The sequence below is a fragment of the Oncorhynchus gorbuscha genome, linkage group LG24, assembly GCF_021184085.1.
Source record: "Oncorhynchus gorbuscha isolate QuinsamMale2020 ecotype Even-year linkage group LG24, OgorEven_v1.0, whole genome shotgun sequence".
Lineage (NCBI taxonomy): Eukaryota > Metazoa > Chordata > Actinopteri > Salmoniformes > Salmonidae > Oncorhynchus > Oncorhynchus gorbuscha.
The window spans coordinates 48,164,464-48,186,906 of NC_060196.1; the positions used below are offsets into that span (position 1 = coordinate 48,164,464).

General features: G+C 43.8%; 1 pseudogene; it reads right to left on the reverse strand.

Annotated features, from left to right (window-relative positions):
* Nucleotides 1-701: 701 nt before the first annotated feature.
* Nucleotides 702-11,845, reverse strand: LOC124012257 (annotated as a pseudogene).
* Between the last annotated feature and the right edge of the window lie 10,598 nt (nt 11,846-22,443).

A 22,443-nucleotide genomic window follows, 5' to 3' on the forward strand; every position in this document is an offset into this window, starting at 1 on the left:
TCTCTCTCTCGGAGGACCTGAGCCCTAGGACCATGCCCCAGGACTACCTGACATGATGGCTCCTCGCTGTCCCCAGTCCACCTGGCCATGCTGCTGCTCCAGTTTCAACTGTTCTGCCTTACTATTATTTGACCATGCTGGTCATTTATGAACATTTGAACATCTTGGCCCTGTTCTGTTATAATCTCCACCCGGCACAGCCAGAAGAGGACTGGCCACCCCACATATGCTCTCTCTAATTCTCTCTTTCTTTCTCTCTCTCTCTCTGAGGACCTGAGCCCAAGGACCGTGCCCCAGGATGACCTGACATGATGACTCCTTGCTGTCCCCAGTCCACCTGACTGTGCTGCTGCTCCAGTTTCAACTGTTCTGCCTTGTTATTATTCGACCATGCTGGTCATTTCTGAACATTTGAACATCTTGGCCATGTTCTGTTATAATCTCCACCCGGCACAGCCAGAAGAGGACTGGCCACCCCACATAGCCTGGTTCCTCTCTAGGTTTCTTCCTAGGTTTTGGCCTTTCTAGGGAGTTTTTCCTAGCCACCGTGCTTCTACACCTGCATTGCTTGCTGTTTGGGGTTTTAGGCTGGGTTTCTGTACATCACTTTCAGATATCAGCTGATGTACGAAGGGCTATATAAATAAAATTTGATTGATTGACTTGTATGTGTATTGCCACAACCAAGTCACTGCTCATGTTCAACCTTGGATCCGGAGCATCCTTTCTGACTTGTCTTCTACCAGCACTCTGTCATCAGATCGAGATGACACACCTCTCTGGTACCTTGAGGAGCCTGACAGACACAATGACAATGACAGGGTCAAGGGTGCATTTGTGTCAATATCATCCTCTCGATGTTTTAATCAATGGCCTTTCTTTTTGTCCATTCAATGAGCCAGCAGCTCGATAGGGTTGTCATCGCAAATGACAATGATGTTAGCGCTCTCATCCCCTCCATGGATAAACCTGCCTTTATTATGCCAATAATGTTTACCACATGAGACATGGGCAATGCAATCACTGCTGCATGCATTGAGAGCGTTTTAGTGGAACGCTTAAAGCCCTATGCTGGAGACATACTACCGTTGGACTGAAAAACCTTCCCACTAGGCACACACTGGATGAATCAACGTTGTTTGCAAGTCATTTCAATTCAGTTACGTTGACCAAATGTGGAATAGAAGTTGAATTGACGTCTGTGCCCAGTTGGTTAAGCTACACTCGTTGAACAAAAGGTTATAGATTGAACTAAAAAGGGTTCTATGCTTGCTCCATATATGGCACCTCTTTATTGATCCAAAATTGGTTCCATATCCAAGGGTTATATACGGAACCAATGTTGGTTCAGTGAAGATGCACCCCTGGGGTTCTGATTAAAGAGCCCCCCTAAAAAAGGGTTCTATATAGAACCTTTAGGTATTCAAATTTGAAGCAAGTATATATAACCCTTTTTGGTTTTATCTAAAACCTTTTTTCTAAGAGTGTATTTTAGTGTAGCCTATTCTTATGGTCGGGTCATTCTCATAGGTTTATAAACTTGCAATGATCTTATATAAAAAAAATCACTATTGTACAAGCCTCTATGAGCCCTTGTGTCTTACTTTCCACTGGTCTCCTTTGTCATTAAAAATCTTCTCTGAGTCATATTTCTTTAACAAACTTTTTTTTATTGACTTCTTGAGTGTTTCTGAGCTACAATATCTGGTGATCTTCCATAAACAAATCTGCCGTTTCCAGCTACAATAGTCATTTACATCATTAACAATGTCTACACTGTATTTCTGATCAATTTGATGTTATTTTAATGGACAAAAGGAAATCTCTAAGTGACCCCAAACTTTTGGATGCTAGTGTACATTATGTTATGAATTTACTAAATATATGATATGTTATGAATTTTAGCTAGGTGGCTAGCGTTAGCTAGTCTGAGCTTAGGGTTAGGGGTTAGGGTTAAGTTTAGGAGTTAGGTTTAACGGTTAAAGTTAGGTTCAGGGTTAGGGGAAGGGTTAGCTGAAAGGATTATGGTTAAGGTTAGGTTTAGGGAAGTCTTAGCTAACATGCTAAGTAGTTGAAAAGTAGTAAGTAGTTGAAAAGTTGCTAATTATCTAAAATGCTAAAGTTGTCCGTGATGACATTCAAATTCGCAACTTTTGGGTTGCTAGACGTTCATGTTATAAACCCACCCATCGATCCCGACCAACTACCCTACTTTTGTTTCTGACTTAATTAACCATATGTCTTATTTCGGCATTCCAAACAAAATATATCATACTAATTTTGAGTGTCCCAGATTTAGGTTTACTATGTTATGTCTAGTCTATGAGACCAGGCTGATCCTGGTTTCATGACTGATGTGGACTGTGATGTGAGGGGTTGAGAGAGGCCTGCCTCATAGTGGACTGTTTCCTGACTACTGCCGAGGTGTAGCGGTCTTTCTGGCGCTTATAGCTGCCGAAGCATCACTCAGATGGGTGCTACACTTGAGTAGGGGACTATCCAGCCTAACTACAGAGGAGGAGACAACATATGAGGTGCCTAATGAAGAGCTCAGAGACCGGACCTGTCTACGTATCTGGTGCTGCTCCCTCCTCTTAAACTACTGCCCAGCCTTTCTGAACTGCCTGATGAAGAGCTCAGAGTCCGGACCTGTCTACGTATCTGGTGCTGCTCCCTCCTCTTAAACTACTGCCCAGCCTTTCTGAACTGCCTGATGAAGAGCTCAGAGTCCAGACCTGTCTAAGTAACTGGTGCTGCTCCCTCCTGATGAAGAGCTCAGAGTCCGGACCTGTCTAACTAACTGGTGCTGCTCCCTCCTGATGAAGAGCTCAGAGTCCGGACCTGTCTAAGTAACTGGTGCTGCTCCCTCCTGATGAAGAGCCCAGAGTCCGGACCTGTCTAACTAACTGGTGCTGCTCCCTCCTCTTAAACTACTGCCCAGCCTTTCTGAACTGCCTGATAAAGAGCTCAGAGTCCGGACCTGTCTACGTAACTGGTGCTGCTCCCTCCTGATGAAGAGCTCAGAGTCCGGACCTGTCTAACTAACTGGTGCTGCTCCCTCCTCTTAAACTACTGCCCAGCCTTTCTGAACTGCCTGATGAAGAGCTCAGAGTCCGGACCTGTCTACGTATCTGGTGCTGCTCCCTCCTCTTAAACTACTGCCCAGCCTTTCTGAACTGCCTGATGAAGAGCTCAGAGTCCGGACCTGTCTAAGTAACTGGTGCTGCTCCCTCCTCTTAAACTACTGCCCAGCCTTTCTGAACTGCCTGATGAAGAGCTCAGAGTCCAGACCTGTCTAAGTAACTGGTGCTGCTCCCTCCTCTTAAACTACTGCCCAGCCTTTCTGAACTGCCTGATGAAGAGCTACGAGTCCGGACCTGTCTAAGTATCTGGTGCTGCTCCCTCCTCTTAAACTACTGCCCAGCCTTTCTGAACTGCCTGATGAAGAGCTACGAGTCCGGACCTGTCTAAGTATCTGGTGCTGCTCCCTCCTCTTAAACTACTGCCCAGCCTTTCTGAACTGCCTGATGAAGAGCTACGAGTCCGGACCTGTCTAAGTATCTGGTGCTGCTCCCTCCTCTTAAACTACTGCCCAGCCTTTCTGAACTGCCTGATGAAGAGCTACGAGTCCGGACCTGTCTAAGTATCTGGTGCTGCTCCCTCCTCTTAAACTACTGCCCAGCCTTTCTGAACTGCCTGATGAAGAGCTCAGAGTCCGGACCTGTCTAACTAACTGGTGCTGCTCCCTCCTGATGAAGAGCTCAGAGTCCGGACCTGTCTAAGTAGAGGCAAAAGCACTTTAATACACGTATTCTGACCCATAAACAACATGCTGAAAAACACTTTTCATGTGCTCTGCTCAAACAGATAGTAACAGACACAAGCATATTATACATAATCAACCTCCTAACTGATAAAACTCAGTGTCCAATCAAGTATAGTCGACATGAAAGTGTGGCATATCATGCAAACCTCACACAATACATTCAGACTGACACACAACACTAGGATAGCAGGCTACAAACACAGGCCAGAAACACATGTTTGAACATGATTCAGTAGGTATTCTAAGAATGTACCAGCAGTGATTCCATATGAGTTCTCCTCGCTGATTGTGACGTAAAACACAACTTAAAGTGCAACCAACTGTCTGTGTCAGTGATGTCTTTTTCGATTAATCAATTTGATACACAGGTATTTGTTTAGTCCAGCTCGTTACGTAACAAAGGTACGTACACTCGGCATCTTTTGACATGGGAGAGTATAGCATTACACACGAACGTACGAGTGGAATACAAGTCGGACAAATTTGAACTCACAACTCCATAGGCTGGTTAGATATTCTACACTGTTCAAACCACAAATGACACAATCTAATCTCTAAATACAACGCCAACCCATGGCATAACTGCAGTAATAGAATTAGGTGAGAGCCAGGACTAAAGTAACAAGAGGTGAAAGTAGCACGCCCATTTTCTCAGATAAGACAGAAGCTACAATGAGGTAGTGAAGTCAGCATGTTCCTAATGCGGAAGACAAGCTCCCTGCAAAAACACAGCCCAGTCCCACCATGTTCCTCCCAGTTATGGTTTTGAGCGATGTACAGTAAGTTTTTTTTTTTAAACGGACCCAGAAGTGTTTTTCTGTTGTTGAGCTTTGTTTAGTTGTTTAAGGTTACAATCAGGTCATTTTCTTACCCCATCTAGTGACTAAATGACAGCGTAGGTTATAAGTATCATGCTGGCTAGTCGTGGGTGTTTGTCTGGGAGAAGAGACGGATGGGACGAAAATAGCACAATGATAACTGATGACCTGGAATAAAATAAAATATAAGTTTAAGCGACAGGCCAATGTCTCCTCCAGTTCATATTGCTTGTATACTGTTAGCAAAATATCAACAAGTGACTGAATGTTTAAAAATTATATATGACATCACTAGAATGGCATTTTCTACAAGAAATCTCTCTCCAGAAATAAAAGCTTCTCCCAAGTGGATGTGACACCTACTCCCTTTGCCTGCTGCACTGCTGCTTGGATTCCACCTGGTGATCTGTTCAACGTCTGCCCTGGTTGTCTCCCCCTACCTTCACACCCCCCCCCCCTTCCTCTCTCCTGAGCTTTTGCTCGCCTCCAGCACACAGGCACTGTTGGGGCGAGTGACTCTGAACATTCAATGGCTAGCCCCAAGTCGTTATATATATATTTTTAATCTTGTGTATTTTTCTATTTCACTATTTGCCTGCTTTGTTGACTACAAACTTTCTTTACCTGACTGTGGGACAGACTATGCTTGTTCCCACACTCAGGACTGTGACTCTCTATTGGTTACACAGTCTTTTGGCCTCCCATCTCATTCTAACCACCTCTTGCTGGCTTTGTATTCAAGTAGCCAGAAAAGGCTACTCTCCTCGATGTTATCCTCACAAACACTCCTGATAGGTATCAGTCTGGTGTTTTCTGTAATGACCTTAGTGATCACTGTTTTACAGCCTGTGTTCATAATGGCTGCTCAGTGAAACGACTTGTTCTGATTTGTCATAGATGCTTGCTGAAAAACTTTAATGAGCAATCCTTCCTTCATGAACTGGCCTCTGTAAAATGGTATAGAATCAGCTTGATCCCCTCTGTCGAAGATGCTTGGACCTTCTTTTTTGGTATTTTCAGTGGTATTGTTAAATTTGAATTCAAATTTGAATTAAAAACAGGTTGAGCTCCTGGTTCAACCGTGATCTTGGAGAGTTACTCCACCTCGGGAATTGCATTTGGCAAAAGGCTCGGCACACGCATACTCAGGCTGACTGGCTCTCGTTCAGGCAAATGAGAAAAAAGTGCACTCTGGCTATCTGGAATGCCAAACTTAGTTACTTTAAGGAGCAGTTCTCTCTCTGTGGGTCTAACCCCAAGACGTTCTGGAAACAGTTAAAGACCTGGAGAATAAACCCTCCTCATGTCCCTTAAAGTTGATGATGTGATTGTTAATGACAAGAAACACATGGCTGAGCTCTTTAATCACCACTTCATTAAGTCAGGATTCCTATTTCACTCAGCCATGCCTCCTTGCCCGTCCAACATTTCCTCATCTCCCACCCCTTCTAATGTGACTATCCCCAATGCTTCTCCATATTTTTCCCCTGCCCCGCAACAAAGTTTCTCCCTGCAGGCCGTCACTGAGTCTGAGGTCCTAAAGGAGCTCCTGAAACTTGACCCCAAAAAACCCTCTGGGTCAGACGGTTTAGACCCTTTCCTCTTTAATGTTGCTGCCCCTATCATCGCCAAGGCTATCTCCAACCTTTTTAACATGTCTCTCCTTTCTGGGGAGGTTCCCATTGCTTGGAAGTCAGCCACGGTTCTTCCTTTATTTAAAGGGGGAGATCAAGCTGATCCTAACTGTTATAGGCCTATTTCTATTTTGCCCTGTTTATCAAGTGTTGGAAAAACTTTTCAATAATCAACTAACTGGCTTTCTTGATGTCTATAGTATTCTCTCATTCTTGTTGGCTAAGGAGTTTTTGTGTCTCTGAGGGGTCTATGACCTGGTTTGCTAACTACCTCTCTCAAAGAGTGCAGTGTATAAAATCAGAAAATCTGCTGTCTCAGCCACTGCCTGTCACCAAGGGAGTACCCCAATGCTCGATCCTAGGGCCCACGCTCTTCTCAACTTACATCAACAACATAGCTGAGGCAGTAGGAATCTCTCTCATCCATTTATATGCAGATTATACAGTCTTATATTCAGCTGGCCCCTCCCCAGATTTTGTGTTAAATGCTCTACAACAAGGCTTTCTTAGTGTCCAGCAAGCTTTCTCTACCCTTAACCTTGTTCTGAACACCTCCAAAACAAAGGTCATGTGGTTTGGTAAGAAGAATGGTCCTCTCCCCACAGGTGTGATTAATACCTCTTATGGTTTAGAGCCTGGGGTAGTCACCTCATACAAGTACTTGGTAGTATGGCTAGATGGTACACTGTCCTTCTCTCAGCACATATCAAAGCTACAGGCTGAAGTTAAATCTAGACTTGGTTTCCTCTATCGTAATCGCTCCTCTTTCACCCCAGCTGCCAAACTAACCCTGATTCAGATGACCATCTAGATTACAGAGACATAATTTATAGATCGACAGGTAAGGGTGCTCTTGAGTAGCTAGATGTTCTTTACCAATCGACCATCAGATTTGCCACCAATGCTCTTTATAGGACTCTATACTCCTCTGTAAACTGGTCATCGCTGTATACCCGTCGCAAGACCCACTGGTTGATGCTTATTTATAAAACCCTCTTAGGCCTCACTCACCCCTATCTGAGATGTCTACTGCAGCCCTCATCCTCCACATACCACATCCATTCTGCCAGTCACATTCTGTTAAAGGCCCCGAAAGCACACACATCACTGGGTCACTCATCTTTTCAGTTCGCTGCATCTAACGACTGGAACGAGCTGCATCAAACACTCAAACTGGTCAGTTTTATCTCAATCTCTTCATTCAAAGACCCCATCATGGACACTCTTACTGACAGTTGTTGCTGCTTTGCGTGATGTATTGTTGTCTCTACCTATTTGACCCTTTGTGCTGTTGTCTGTGCCCAATAATGTTGTACCATGTTTTGTGTTGCTACCATGTTGTTGTCATGTTGTGTTGTCCTATATTTATATATATATATATTTATTTGAATCCCAGGCCCCCGTCTCCGCAGGAGGCCTTTTGCCTTTTGGTAGGCCGTCATTGTAAATAAGAATTTGTTCTTGACTAACTTGCATAGGTAAATAAAGGTTAAATAAATAAACAAAATCATTTTTTCTTGATGGATCGTTTTGTCACATAAGCTTTCATCGACGGGTTTAGTGGTTAAAAATATATCTCTTTATGAATATGGGGGTTAAGTACCTCGACAAGCCATAGAAATGGGATGAGCCTCATGAGTTTCCCATTTGTGAAGAGAATAAAAATGTTTATTTTATCAAGTGACAAGGACATCTGGAGTGCACCTGATTATTAGGGCTAAGTATGAATAGTTATTGAAAATGGTGAGAGACATCCTTCTACATTACCATTATAAGTGAGATGAGAAAAGTACGGTTCAAATTTCTACTATGTGACCCATTTTAGTCTGATTAATATTGTCATGCAAAATATTGTGGTTGCGCAACACTGAATGTTGAGACATGGTTCATTTTCATACATTTCAAAAGCTATAGCATTAATTATTCAAATTGACACAAACGTTAAATTATGTCTTATAGTACATCTGTAAATTAAGGAGCATTACAAACCAGAAACATGGAGATCAGACAGATATTGTGCACTTCTCGCCACCTGTTACTCCAGTCCCAAGGCTGTGTTACTCCAGTCCCAAGGCTGTGTTACTCCAGTCCCAAGGCTGTGTTACTCCAGTCCCAAGGCTGTGTTACTCCAGTCCCAAGGCTGTGGTACTTGTTGAAGATGAACTCCTTCTCAAGCACGGTGATCCTTCTGTGTAATCATCCTATCCTGCCAAACTGATTCCAAACCTGCTTTCTTATTTGTACGTAGGGGTTATGGAGAGGGCCGGTGGGGTAAGTAACTGATCTTGACTCAGGTCTTGGTAGTGGTGGTCAGCTAATGAAGAGGTCCCTACGTAATCATGTCACATAGGCTAGTCTAGTCATCTCCCTACTGAATTTGAATTGTGGGAAAGACAAATAACAATGTAGAAGTAAAGACAATCGAGTTAGACATTTTTCATGTCCAACAATCCAGAGATGGTGAATCAAACCCAGAATGAGTCAGAGAACTGTCACTGCCGGAGGAGAGGAGTGAGCGGCAAACTGTTCCTGGTGGTGATGCTAATCACGCCAGTTCAGCATCACCACCGGCATCTCCACTAGCTAGTAGGCCCACTAGTGAGTCAGATTCAGCCGGAGATGGAGAAGTTATATTCCGATATTGTTATATTTGTTCCACCGCTACATTGACTCGCCCTGGAAAGTGCTGTCCATTTCACCACAATAGATAGTAGCCTACTTGGCTGCTACATTGACTCACCTTGGAGAGTGCTGTCCATTTCACCACCATAGATAGTAGCCTACTTGGCTTCTACATTGACTCACCTTGGAGAGTGCTGTCCATTTCACCACTATAGATAGGAGCCTACTTGGCTTCTACATTGACTCACCTTGGAGAGTGCTGTCCATTTCACCACTATAGATAGGAGCCTACTTGGTTGCTACATTGACTCACCCTGGAGGGTGCTGTCCATTTCACCACCATAGATAGTAGCCTACTTGGCTGCTACATTGACTCACCTTGGAGAGTGTTGTCCATTTCATCACCATAGATAGGAGCCTATTTGGCTTCTACATTGACTCACCTTGGAGAGTGCTGTCCATTTCACCACCATAGATAGTAGCCTACTTGGCTGCTACATTGACTCACCCTGGAGAGTGCTGTCCATTTCACCACCATAGATAGTAGCCTACGTTGGCTTCTACATTGACTCACCTTGGAGAGTGCTGTCCATTTCACCACCATAGATAGGAGCCTACTTGGCTGCTACATTGACTCACCTTGGAGAGTGCTGTCCATTTCACCACCATAGATAGGAGCCTACTTGGCTTCTACATTGACTCACCTTGGAGAGTGCTGTCCATTTCACCACCATAGATAGGAGCCTACTTGGCTTCTACATTGACTCACCTTGGAGAGTGCTGTCCATTTCACCACCATAGATAGGAGCCTACTTGGCTTCTACATTGACTCACCTTGGAGAGTGCTGTCCATTTCACCACCATAGATAGAAGCCTACTTGGCTTCTATATTGACTCACCTTGGAGAGTGCTGTCCATTTTACCACCATAGATAGATAGGAGCCTACTTGGCTTCTACAATGACTCACCTTGGAGAGTGCTGTCCATTTCACCACCATAGATAGGAGCCTACTTGGCTGCTACATTGACTCACCTTGGAGAGTGCTGTCCATTTCACCACTATAGATAGTAGCCTACTTGGCTTCTACATTGACTCACCTTGGAGAGTGCTGTCCATTTCACCACTATAGATAGGAGCCTACTTGGCTTCTACATTGACTCACCTTGGAGAGTGCTGTCCATTTCACCACTATAGATAGGAGCCTACTTGGCTTCTACATTGACTCACCTTGGAGAGTGCTGTCCATTTCACCACCATAGATAGGAGCCTACTTGGCTTCTACAATGACTCACCTTGAGAGTGCTGTCCATTTCACCACCATAGATAGTAGCCGCCTTCCTCGTCACCGGTCTACTAAAGGCTACTTGCCTACATTGGCTGTCCATTTCACACCATAGATAGTGACTCACCTTGGAGAGTGCTGTCCATTTCACCACCATAGATAGTAGCCTACTTGGCTGCTACATTGACTCACCTTGGAGAGTGCTGTCCATTTCACCACCATAGATAGTAGCCTACTTGGCTTCTACATTGACTCACCTTGGAGAGTGCTGTCCATTTCACCACTATAGATAGTAGCCTACTTGGCTTCTACATTGACTCACCTTGGAGAGTGCTGTCCATTTCACCACTATAGATAGGAGCCTACTTGGCTTCTACATTGACTCACCTTGCTGATTTCACCACCATAGAGTGCTGTCATTGACTCATTGGAGAGTCATTTCACTATAGATAGGAGCCTACTTGGCTTCTACATTGACTCACCTTGGAGAGTGCTGTCCATGATAGGAGCCTACTTGGCTTCTACATTGACCATTTCACCACTATAGATAGGAGCCTACTTGGCTTCATTGACATTGACTGTCCACCTTGATAGAGAGTGCTGTCTGTCCATTTCACCACTATAGATAGGAGCCTACTTGGCTTCTACATTGACTTACCTTGGAGAGTGCTGTCCATTTCACCACTATAGATAGGAGCCTACTTGGCTTCTACATTGACTCACCTTGGAGAGTGCTGTCCATTTCACCACTATAGATAGGAGCCTACTTGGCTTCTACATTGACTCACCTTGGAGAGTGCTGTCCATTTCACCACTATAGATAGGAGCCTACTAGGCTTCTACATTGTGTTTGACACTTTTTTTAAACATTTATTTCAATTGAATGATTTCTTTATTTGAACTGTAACTCAGTATAATCATTTAAATTGTTGTATGTAGCATTTGTACTTTCAGTATATTACTTGGAGTTATGACTTTATGGCTACATTCCTATCCATACCCAATACAGAGAGGTATTGCATCAATCTGCATTCACCTGTCCCATTCTGCATGACACTCACCTGTCTTCGGCGGGTTCCTTTTCACTTTCATCCTGTCGAAGGTCTGTGAGTTGGAGGCTCTCTCTGACAGGGGCGAGCAACACGCGTCAAGGTGGGCCGCGTGCAGGGGTGACAGCGGGTTCAAGCACCCATTGAATGGACACAGGTTGGCCTGCTTGTGCTCGCCACCAGAGGTAGAATGAGCGCAATGGAGCTGACCAAGGGCTGCACCCCGTAACCTTGGCAATGCTGCGTTAGCATGGATGAGGAAATGTTCCTGGAATACATTAACCATGTGCACTGGGGGAACCCCGTGACCGACTCCACATAATGGTTCAGTGTGTAATGGTTGTGGGTGGTACAAAAGCCCTGGCGTCCATAACCCAAGATGCAGGCAGGATGGGCACCATAGGCTAAACCCAGAGAGCTGGTAGGAGTCTGGTATGACCATGTCTGTGAGGGATACCATCTCTACTGGGCATGAAGCTCGCATCTGCCCCACAGTTGTTCTAATGACCGCGCATAACTGGAAAGTTGTAATTCTGTGATCCGAGTGGAATGACCTCAGTGAGCAGGACCTACCATCGCCGCTCTTCACTGAGTAATCTAAGGAGATACTCATTGTAGTATCGTCTCAACAGGACTGAGAGACAGTCCACAACAGGCCCGGTCTTCTGATGACTTTCTATCTGTCTCACCCTGGGTAAACATATCACATTTACTGCTATCAATGAAACGGTGGGAAGTCACGTGGCCCGGGTCAGCCAGTGAGGTGCTCGGCCGTGTCCCCTTAGCGTGACAGATTTTGAGTGGGTCTTTAAATTCCGATTAGTCGATCAAGGTGACGTGCTTAACCACTAATTTATTGGTGGAGCAAACAATGAGCCGGGAGGCAGACGACGGTGGATGGCGCTCAGGTCCCATGTAGAGCGGGGAACAGCAAACAAGGCTTCTGCTAAGCTGCCCTGCTCGAATGACTGTCAGGAGAAGAGTTATATACCACGACCCTCCACAAAAAAATATATACTAATATGATTTCAGTGTGCAGTAAGTAATGTGGCATTTCAAGACGAACAAAGGAGCACATGAAAATTGAACTGAATGTATTGAGAAAGAGAATAAGAGAGAGAAGAGAGAGAGAGAGAGAGAGAGAGAGAGAGAGAGAGAGAGAGAGAGAGAGAGAGAGAGAGAGAGAGAGAGAGAGAGAGAGAGAGAGAGAGTGTGTGTGTGTGTCTAGGATCCAGAGTTGCTCAGTCTATGCTTAGAGACCATGGTTAAATTGTTCTAGGTTCCCCTGCTAACAATATGTCAGGATCAATAGAGTCCTTTCCCTGTAATATCAGTCATTTTGTCGACATTATAAAGGAAATATATTTAGCACAGTTTTTGCACAACCTTTCAAGAATCCTTAAATACACTCGATCGGGATAACTATCCATTTACTATAACACTATTGCGTGTGTGTTTGCGCGTGCATGCGTGTGAAGTTGTCAGTCAATAGGGTCAGCTGGTTGGCATGGAGACGTGAGTCTGGCGCACCAGTCACTCTCAACTGCACCTTACCACAACCGAATGATTCAACGTGCATTATGTTGTGCATTATGTTGTTTCACTCGATTGCGGACTGCACATCTAAGTCGTTTTAAGTGTTATCTGCATTGATAGAGGGACAGAGGCATTGTAGGGGCTTTATTTCATTGGGGCAGGCTCGCTGAGCCACATGTAGAGATTCGAAGACCACAAGAATTGGCCCATCAAAAAGAATCAGTGACACAATATTAATAGCATTGCGCCAAAAGCCAGCATGCAGTGTGTCATTTTACGCCCACTCCTTTTCATTATGTAGAATGATCAGTTGATTTAATAACAGGATGTCAGTGTTGTAAGGCTCTTGCAGCCTCAGGAGAAATTGCTGCTTGATCATCCTGTTATGAGGCCGTTTGAGAAATTAATGGTGATTAAATTTTATGTTGCAGAGAAAGGGGGACTGGTGCTCCCATTCCTGGTGCCAAATGCTCGCTCTCCCTTTCTCTTTCTCTCTCTCTCTCTCTGTTATGCTCTCTTTATTTATTTTTCTATACAGAAAGGCACACATCGCCACATATCACACACACGTTACAGGTTTTTTTCAATCGGTTTGGTGCAATTTTCACAAGTATGTGGTAGGCTACATTTTCAGAACTCTTAGTCCAAAACTCAAAACAGACTAAAAGGCATTTTTTTCAAAACTCTAAGCACATTTTTTATTGACTAAGTACAACAAATAAAATCACACAGTCACTTTATTACCAATCGTAATCAGTTTAATCTAGAAATACATGTTTCACATTGCAATATATGTTCATACAAATTCATTTCCTTTCACAATGCAATGCTCACATTACTTTTGGTATGATACTCCTCTCTGTTGTTAAAGTACATTTTACTATGATTTAATCCGACTGCTCTTAATTGATTATCATTTAAACGTTTGTCAAAGATTTTGAGAACTACATAATGCAAATGTATGACATGTACTCAAATGTATGACATGTACTCAAATGTATGACATGTACTGAAATGTACTACTATGATGATGACTAATTATGATTTTACTTCACAGATTAAAAAAAAAAAATCTGATATTGACAAGCTCAGAAACGTAACAAATCAAATCCATGTTTATTGGTTAAGTACACGGATTAGCAGATGTTACAGCAGGTGCAGCGAAATTATTGTGTTTCTATAGATCCAACAGTGCATTAATACAATAGAAATACAATACAAAACCAATATGCAAATAATTCAGAAGGTCCAAACAAGAAGAAATGCATCTCCTATAGAGTCAACATGTATCCAAGGTGAAGTATCTGGGGTGTTTTTATTGTGGGGGGGCTTCACACTGCTGTACTAACATGTCATTGGCCAATACCCTACTCTAATACCGTAATATAGGGCATTACAGGACTGTAGTACCGTAATATAGGCTATTTACATTGCAGACACTTTTATCTAAAGATACAACAATCCACACATGTTTGTGTGACCCCAGAATCAAGGTGTTGCTAGTGCCATGCTCTTGCTAACTGAGCAACACATGACCACTACAATGCATAACAACAATGCAATACTGTAAAATATACAATACATGATTACAATACAGGTGGAAAGTATATGATTTGCCATCCCCATGAGTGTGCCACCCTCCTCCGGGCCATGGGTGAGGCATTCAATGACATCATTCCAGACCTAGGTGAGGCTTGGATCTGCCATGCCAAAAGGTTTTTCCCCATGTGCATAAACAATGAGGACATTTACTGCGATGTTAATGAGAACCTATGGCCAAATGCTCAAGACAGGCTTGATGCAAACTAGTGCCTGCTAAACGTTATGTATATTTATTTCATTAATTTAATTTGTTTTGATTTGTTTGATAATGTTGTAATTATATCTGAACAATATATATTTGCATCAGTGATTGTAAAATATGTCTTTAATGATGACCATTTTTATCACACATGGGATAGAAATTATGGAAATTAGATAGGACATTTTTGATGGGTCAATTTTTGATGGGTAGAGCAAGTGTATTTCCTAATGTTAAAACCAGTAATGTAGCATATTACATTCAAAGGGCATTTTTTTTCTATTGGATTATTTTAATTTGATTTATTTCATCTTTATTTAACCAGGTAGGCTAGTTGAGAACAAGTTCTCATTTGCAACTGCGACCTGGCCAAGATAAAGCATAGCAGTGTGAACAGACAACACAGAGTTACACATGGAGTAAACAATTAACAAGTCAATAACACAGTAGAAAAAAGGGGGAGTCTATATACAATGTGTGCAAAGGCATGAGGAGGTAGGGGAATAATTACAATATTGCAGATTATGTACAGCTGCAGCGATCGGTTAGCTGCTCAGATAGCTGATCTTTGAAGTTGGTGAGGGAGATAAAAGTCTCCAACTTCAGCGATTTTTGCAATTCGTTCCAGTCACAGGCAGCAGAGTACTGGAACGAAAGGCGGCCGAATGAGGTGTTGGCTTTAGGGATGATCAGTGAGATACACCTGCTGGAGCGTGTGCTACGGATGGGTGTTGCCATCGTGACCAGTGAACTGAGATAAGGCGGAGCTTTACCTAGCATGGACTTGTAGATGACCTGGAGCCAGTGGGTATGGCGACGAATATGTAGCGAGGGCCAGCGGACTAGAGCATACAAGACGCAGTGGTGGGTAGTATAAGGTGCTTTAGTGACAAAACGGATGGCACTGTGATAAACTGCATCCAATTTGCTGAGTAGAGTGTTGGAAGCAATTTTGTAGATGACATCGCCGAAGTCGAGGATCGGTAGGATAGTCAGTTTTACTAGGGTAAGCTTGGCAGCGTGAGTGAAGGAGGCTTTGTTGCGGAATAGAAAGCCGACTCTTGATTTGATTTTCGATTGGAGATGTTTGATATGGGTCTGGAAGGAGAGTTTGCAGTCTAGCCAGACACCTAGGTACTTATAGGTGTCCACATATTCAAGGTCGGAACCATCCAGTGTGGTGATGCTAGTCGGGCATGCGGGTGCAGGCAGCGATCGGTTGAAAAGCATGCATTTGGTTTTACTAGCGTTTAAGAGCAGTTGGAGGCCATGGAAGGAGTGTTGTATGGCATTGAAGCTCGTTTGGAGGTTAGATAGCACAGTGTCCAATGACGGGCCGAAAGTATATAGAATGGTGTCGTCTGCGTAGAGGTGGATCAGGGAATCGCCCGCAGCAAGAGCAACATCATTGATATATACAGAGAAAAGAGTCGGCCCGAGAATTGAACCCTGTGGCATCCCCATAGAGACTGCCAGAGGACCGGACAGCATGCCCTCCGATTTGACACACTGAACTCTGTCTGCAAAGTAATTGGTGAACCAGGCAAGGCAGTCATCCGAAAAACAGAGGCTACTGAGTCTGCCGATAAGAATATGGTGATTTACAGAGTCGAAAGCCTTGGCAAGGTTGATGAAGACGGCTGCACAGTACTGTATTTTATCGATGGCGGTTATGATGCCGTTTAGTACCTTGAGTGTGGCTGAGGTGCACCCGTGACCGGTTCGGAAACCAGATTGCATAGCGGAGAAGGTACGGTGGGATTCGAGATGGTCAGTGACCTGTTTGTTGACTTGGCTTTAGAAGACCTTAGATAGGCAGGGCAGAATGGATATAGGTCTGTAACAGTTTGGGTCCAGGGTGTCTCCCCCTTTTGAAGAGGGGGATGATTGCTGCAGCTTTCCAATCCTTGGGGATCTCAGACGATATGAAAGAGAGGTTGAACAGGCTGGTAATAGGGGTTGCGACAATGGCGGCGGATAGTTTCAGAAATAGAGGGTCCAGATTGTCAAGCCCAGCTGATTTATACAGGTCCAGGTTTTGCAGCTCTTTCAGAACATCTGCTATCTGGATTTGGGTAAAGGAGAACCTGGAGAGGCTTGGGCGAGGAGCTGCGGGGGGGGGCGGAGCTGTTGGCCGAGGTTGGAGTAGCCAGGAGGAAGGCATGGCCAGCCGTTGAGAAATGCTTGTTGAAGTTTTCGATAATCGTGGATTTGTCGGTGGTGACCGTGTTCCCTAGCCTCAGTACAGTGGGCAGCTGGGAGGAGGTGCTCTTGTTCTCCATGGACTTCACAGTGTCCCAGAACTTTGGAGTTGGAGCTACAGGATGCAAACTTCTGCCTGAAGAAGCTGGCCTTAGCTTTCCTGACTGACTGCGTGTATTGGTTCCTGACTTCCCTGAACAGTTGCATATCGCGGGGACTATTCGATGCTATTGCAGTCTGCCACAGGATGTTGTTGTGCTGGTCGAGGGCAGTCAGGTCTGAAGTGAACCAAGGGCTGTATCTGTTCTTAGTTCTGCATTTTTTGAACGGAGCATGCTTATCTAAAATGGTGAGGAAGTTACTCTTAAAGAATGACCAGGCATCCTCAACTGACGGGATGAGGTCAATGTCCTTCCAGGATACCCGGGCCAGGTTGATTACAAAGGCCTGCTCACAGAAGTGTTTTAGGGAGCGTTTGACAGTGATGAGGGGTGGTCGTTTGACTGCGGCACCGTAGCGGATACAGGCAATGAGGCAGTGGTCGCTGAGATCCTGGTTGAAGACACCAGAGACGTCTTTGGAGGGCCAGTTGGTCAGGATGACGTCTATGAGGGTGCCCTTGCTTACAGAGTTAGGGTTGTACCTGGTGGGTTCCTTGATGATTTATGTGAGATTGAGGGCATCTAGCTTAGATTGTAGGACTGCCGGGGTGTTAAGCATATCCCAGTTTAGGTCACCTAACAGAACAAACTCTGAAGCTAGATGGGGGGCAATCAATTCACAAATGGTGTCCAGGGCACAGCTGGGAGCTGAGGGGGGTCGGTAGCAGGCGGCAACAGTGAGAGACTTATTTCTGGAGAGAGTAATTTTCAGAATTAGTAGTTCGAACTGTTTGGGTATGGACCTGGAAAGTATGACATTACTTTGCAGGCTATCTCTGCAGTAGACTGCAACTCCTCCCCCTTTGGCAGTTCTATCTTGACGGAAGTTGTTATAGTTGGGTATGGAAATCTCTGAAGTTTTGGTGGCCTTCCTCAGCCAGGATTCAGACATGGCAAGGACATCAGGGTTAGCAGAGTGTGCTAAAGCAGTGAGTAAAACAAACTTATGGAGGAGGCTTCTGATGTTGACATGCATGAAACCAAGGCTTTTTCGATCACAGAAGTCACCAAATGAGGGTTCCTGGGGACATGCAGGGCCTGGGTTTACCTCCACATCACCCGCGGAACAGAGAAGGAGTAGTATGAGGGTGCGGCTAAAGGCTATCAAAACTGGTCGCCTAGAGCGTTGGGGACAGAGAATAAGAGGAGCAGGTTTCTGGGAATGGTAGAATATATTCAGGGCATAATGCGCAGACAGGGGTATGGTGGGGTGCGGGTACAGCGGAGGTAAGCCCAGGCACTGGGTGATGATGAGAGAGGTTTTATCTCTGGACATGCTGGTTGTAATGGGTGAGGTCACCGCATATGTGGGAGGTGGGACAAAGGAGGTATCACGGGTATGAGGAGTGGGACTAGGGGCTCCATTGTGAACTAAAAGGCAGGGTAGCCTAGTGGTTAGAGCGTTGGACTAGTAACCGGAAGGTTGCGAGTTCAAAACCCCGAGCTGACAAGGTACAAATCTGTCATTCTGCCCCTGAACAGGCAGTTAACCCACTGTTCCCAGGCCGTCATTGAAAATAAGAATATGTTCTTAACTGACTTGCCTGGTTAAATAAAGGTAAAATAAATAAAAATATTTAAAAAATTATAACTAACCTGAGCAACAGTATACAAGGCATATTGATATTTGAGAGAGACATACAGCGAGGCATACAGTAATCACAGGTGTTGAATTGGGAAAGCTAGCTAAAGCAGTGGGTGAGACCACAGCTAATCAGCTAGCACAACAACAGCAGGTAAAATGGCGTTGACTAGACAACGGGGCCGACAGATAAAACAAACAAGCAGAATGGAGTACCGTGATTAATGGACAGTCCAGCGTGCATCAGCTATGTAGGCAAGTGATCAGAGTCCAGGGGGCAGCGGTGGATGGGGCAGGGGGCTGGACTGGCGAGTGTTATCCAGGTTAAAAAACTAGCAATGACTAAATAGCTTGTAGCTAGTTAGCTGGTTAGCTTCTGGAGGTTCTTGAGTGTGTTCTAAAAATAAAAATATTAGCGATTCCGTATCACATTGGGTGAGTCAGGTTTCCGGAAGGTATAAACAAAAATGTTTTTAAATCGGGAAGAGATAGAAAGTACATATGGGCCACTGTGTGTTTGGGACGCGGCGATGCAGACGGTTAGCAGGCCTGTGCTAACAAGCTAACAGATTAGCAGGCCGGGGTAAACAAGGTAGTAGTTAGCGGACCTGGGCTAAACAAGCTAGCAGTTAGCATGCCGAATTAGCAAGCAAGGAGATAGCGAGGGCTAGAGAGTTAGCCTTTGGGGGACGTCGCGATGGGGTGAGTCTGTTTATTCCTCTTCATGCGGTGACATCGATAGACCGGTCGTGGGTCCGGGTATTGTAGCCCAGGAGTATGCTACGGTGTGTGGCAGCACAGGAGCTCTGGCCAGGCTAGCTTCAAGCTACGTGGGTGGAAACGCTAGCCAGGAGTAATCAACCAGGGTTGCGGTTTAGCTCGATAGCTAGTTGTGAAGATCCAGCTGAAAAATGTTCCGTTTGCGGTGGGAATCCGGGGATAAAAAAATAAATAGGTCCGTTATGCTCTGGTTAGCGTCGCGTTGTTCAAACTGACGAGAGCTTTCCGAGCTAAAGGTTAGCTGATGACCGGTTAGCTGAAGACCGCTAGCATAGCTGGTGGTTAGCTGGCTAGCTTCAGTTGAGGGGTTCCGGTACCGAAGTAAATATAAATACTTTAGGAAAAGTAGCTACATTGGCTGAGACGGGTTACAGGAGAGTATTTGGAAGCTTAGGTTTAGCAAAATGTTTTTAAAGATATGCGAAGAAAAATATCTAAAACGAAAAAGAGACCATATATATACAGAGAGACGAAACGACAGGACGACTTACTGCTACGCCATCTTGGTAATATCAATATAGATGTCCTATTTATATCATCTGACTACTCCTGATCCTTATGCTCCTGGTTTCAGGAGGGGAGGATTGGTGTCATGTTGTTAACACGCAGCACAGACTCTTGTTGTTAAAACAACTCAATTGAGAAGATATCATTATGTTGTGTTTCGGGGATTAAATCAATGTTCTAATGGTATTTCACATTAAACTTATATTTTGGATCAATGGGTGTGTGGTGAAAGATGTCTCCAAACAAAATGAAAGCACAATAAAATGTTTTTGAAGATAAGACTTAGCGGATTACACGTGTTACCAGTTTGGAGTTTTGTACTAAGGGTTTTTAAAAAGTACCAAAGCAATTGAAAAACCTGTAACAGAGAGAGAGAGAGAGAGAGAGGGGGAGAAAGAGAGAGAGAGAGAGGGGAGGGGCCGAAGGATAAGAGGGGAATAGTTGTTTGCGCCCCTACTGGATGATAAAAGGATTGTATGGCGGGGGGGGGGGGGGGGGGGGTCCGCGGGAGGTCGGCCCCCCAGATAGCATATGAACATATCAGAATCCATTATTTTATTAATTTTTGAATGACAGGAAATTAGCTTTAAAACTGCAAAACAACCTCATGGAAAATCTGTAGAACAGCAGGAAATTAGATCAAGGATTCTTGAAAGTCGGTACAATCCTTGTCTGACAGGGAAACAAAAATGTCAGGCAGGTCACCTTGATACAAGTCAGTATTTGACGTACATCCATATCCAAGGATATCGAGAGACAACGTGCAAAGCGGCCACTAGGGGCAAAAGTGAGCGCTGTTACCTTAAAGTGGGTTTTGGCGTACGCATCCGCCTCTGGTTCCATAGGAATATAAAATTGTTTTTCATAATGTTGTTTTAAGCCTATCCCAGACCTTAGTCCTTACCTTAAAGCTGCATTATGTATGCTTCCCGTGCTTAAGTTTCGTTTTTGCATGAATTACTTTTGGTTTTGTACACCAGCTTCAAACAGCTGAAAACACAACATTATTGGTTATGGAAAATATATTTCACAGCTGTTACAATGATTCGCTACACTATACCTGCTTGTTTTGTCACATAAACTGAAATTAGGTGAACTATTACAACTATTACAATTTTAGCAACCATTGTAAGCATCTGCCTCTGATTCCAGAGGTTGCATGTTTGAATCTAGCATAGAAAGTTGTTTTTTTATATTTTTGTTTTAAGCCTGTCCCACACCTTAACCCTACCTTAACCATTCAGAGTTAATGCCTAACCTTATGAATTTAGAGGTCAAACTTCACCCTAACCTTAAAAATGTGGAGTTAATGCCTAACCTTATGAATTTAGAGGTCAAACTTAACCCTAACCTTAAAAATGTGGAGTTAATGCCTAAACGTAAAATGTGATTTTTGGAACAACTTCGAAATTTGAGAAACATGGATGACTGTCCAATTCTGATGTGAGACTGTGAGAAGTGGTTGTAAAATTTACATTTATGGAATTTTCGAATGCCCTTGTCTGTAGCAAAATGTCCCCATTTCAAACTTTCCAAAAAAAGTGTCTACAATTCTAAAAACTGGCAATAGTGGATATTAACTGGGAAATTATCTAATGTAGTTACTTGCAATAGCCCTTTGTGACTTTAAATAATATTTCTCTGAAAACTGTGATTAAAAGATGTATCCGGAGATTTGGTAAACTCTAAAATGAATCAGGAATGAGCAGGGTCAACTATACCATAAGGACCCCTTATTCATGTCTTCATTACATGTAGGGCACTCATGGTCTCATGGCACTCATTGTCTGTAAAGTTCTGTACTTTTCGAAGATTAAAACAAAGAATATTGCAATAACCATGGTCACAACCATAAACGGTCAACTCTTCCAGATATTTCTTCCTGATAGCTAAGATAGAATATGAATTTTGATTCAAATACGTTACATTTAATTAGGTTTTAGAGTCATAAAGCAACTGAGGAAAAACAAAATTGCTTCTGTGTACGCCACTTGAATGAATAAAAAAATGCAATTTTTGTCAACTCTGTAAAGCATCAACTGCCTCAGATTTGTATCTCTTGTTGGACACTAATTGAAAAATGAAAGTTAGTTGCATTTCATAAAAATGAAATAAAAATGTGGTTGTTTCTTTACATGGTGTGATAGCTGATACTTTGGTCTATCAAAATATATATTTAAAATGTTGTTACTATAAAAACAAATATTTGCGGGGGAAAAAAGTAAGATTGTGCCTTCTTTTAAGAATCCATTATCTCTAAAACAGTAACATTTTCTCTCAACCTCATGGCAAATTGTGCAAAATAGCATGATATTAGCTATAAAACTGCAAATTGTTCACTATGTCCCCTAGCAAAACCCATCTTGGACACAACAAGACTCCTTAGTTTCGAGCCATGAGACACTACTAAGGTATCCTACACTACCTACGCTTCGCTCTCTCTTTCTCTCGCTCTCTTCTACCGTGCACATAGCGCGTGGGTGCAGCACTCTTCGCCAGGCGGTGAACGTTCCAGGAATGCTTTTTCTGCGAACGTGGAATGGGGTGAGAGAAAAGGCGCTTTGTTTCGGAATTATTTGGTTACCAGCCTTTGGAAAGGAAAGCCCAAGTTGGACCAGAGTTGTAAAGTAGCTTACCTCTTG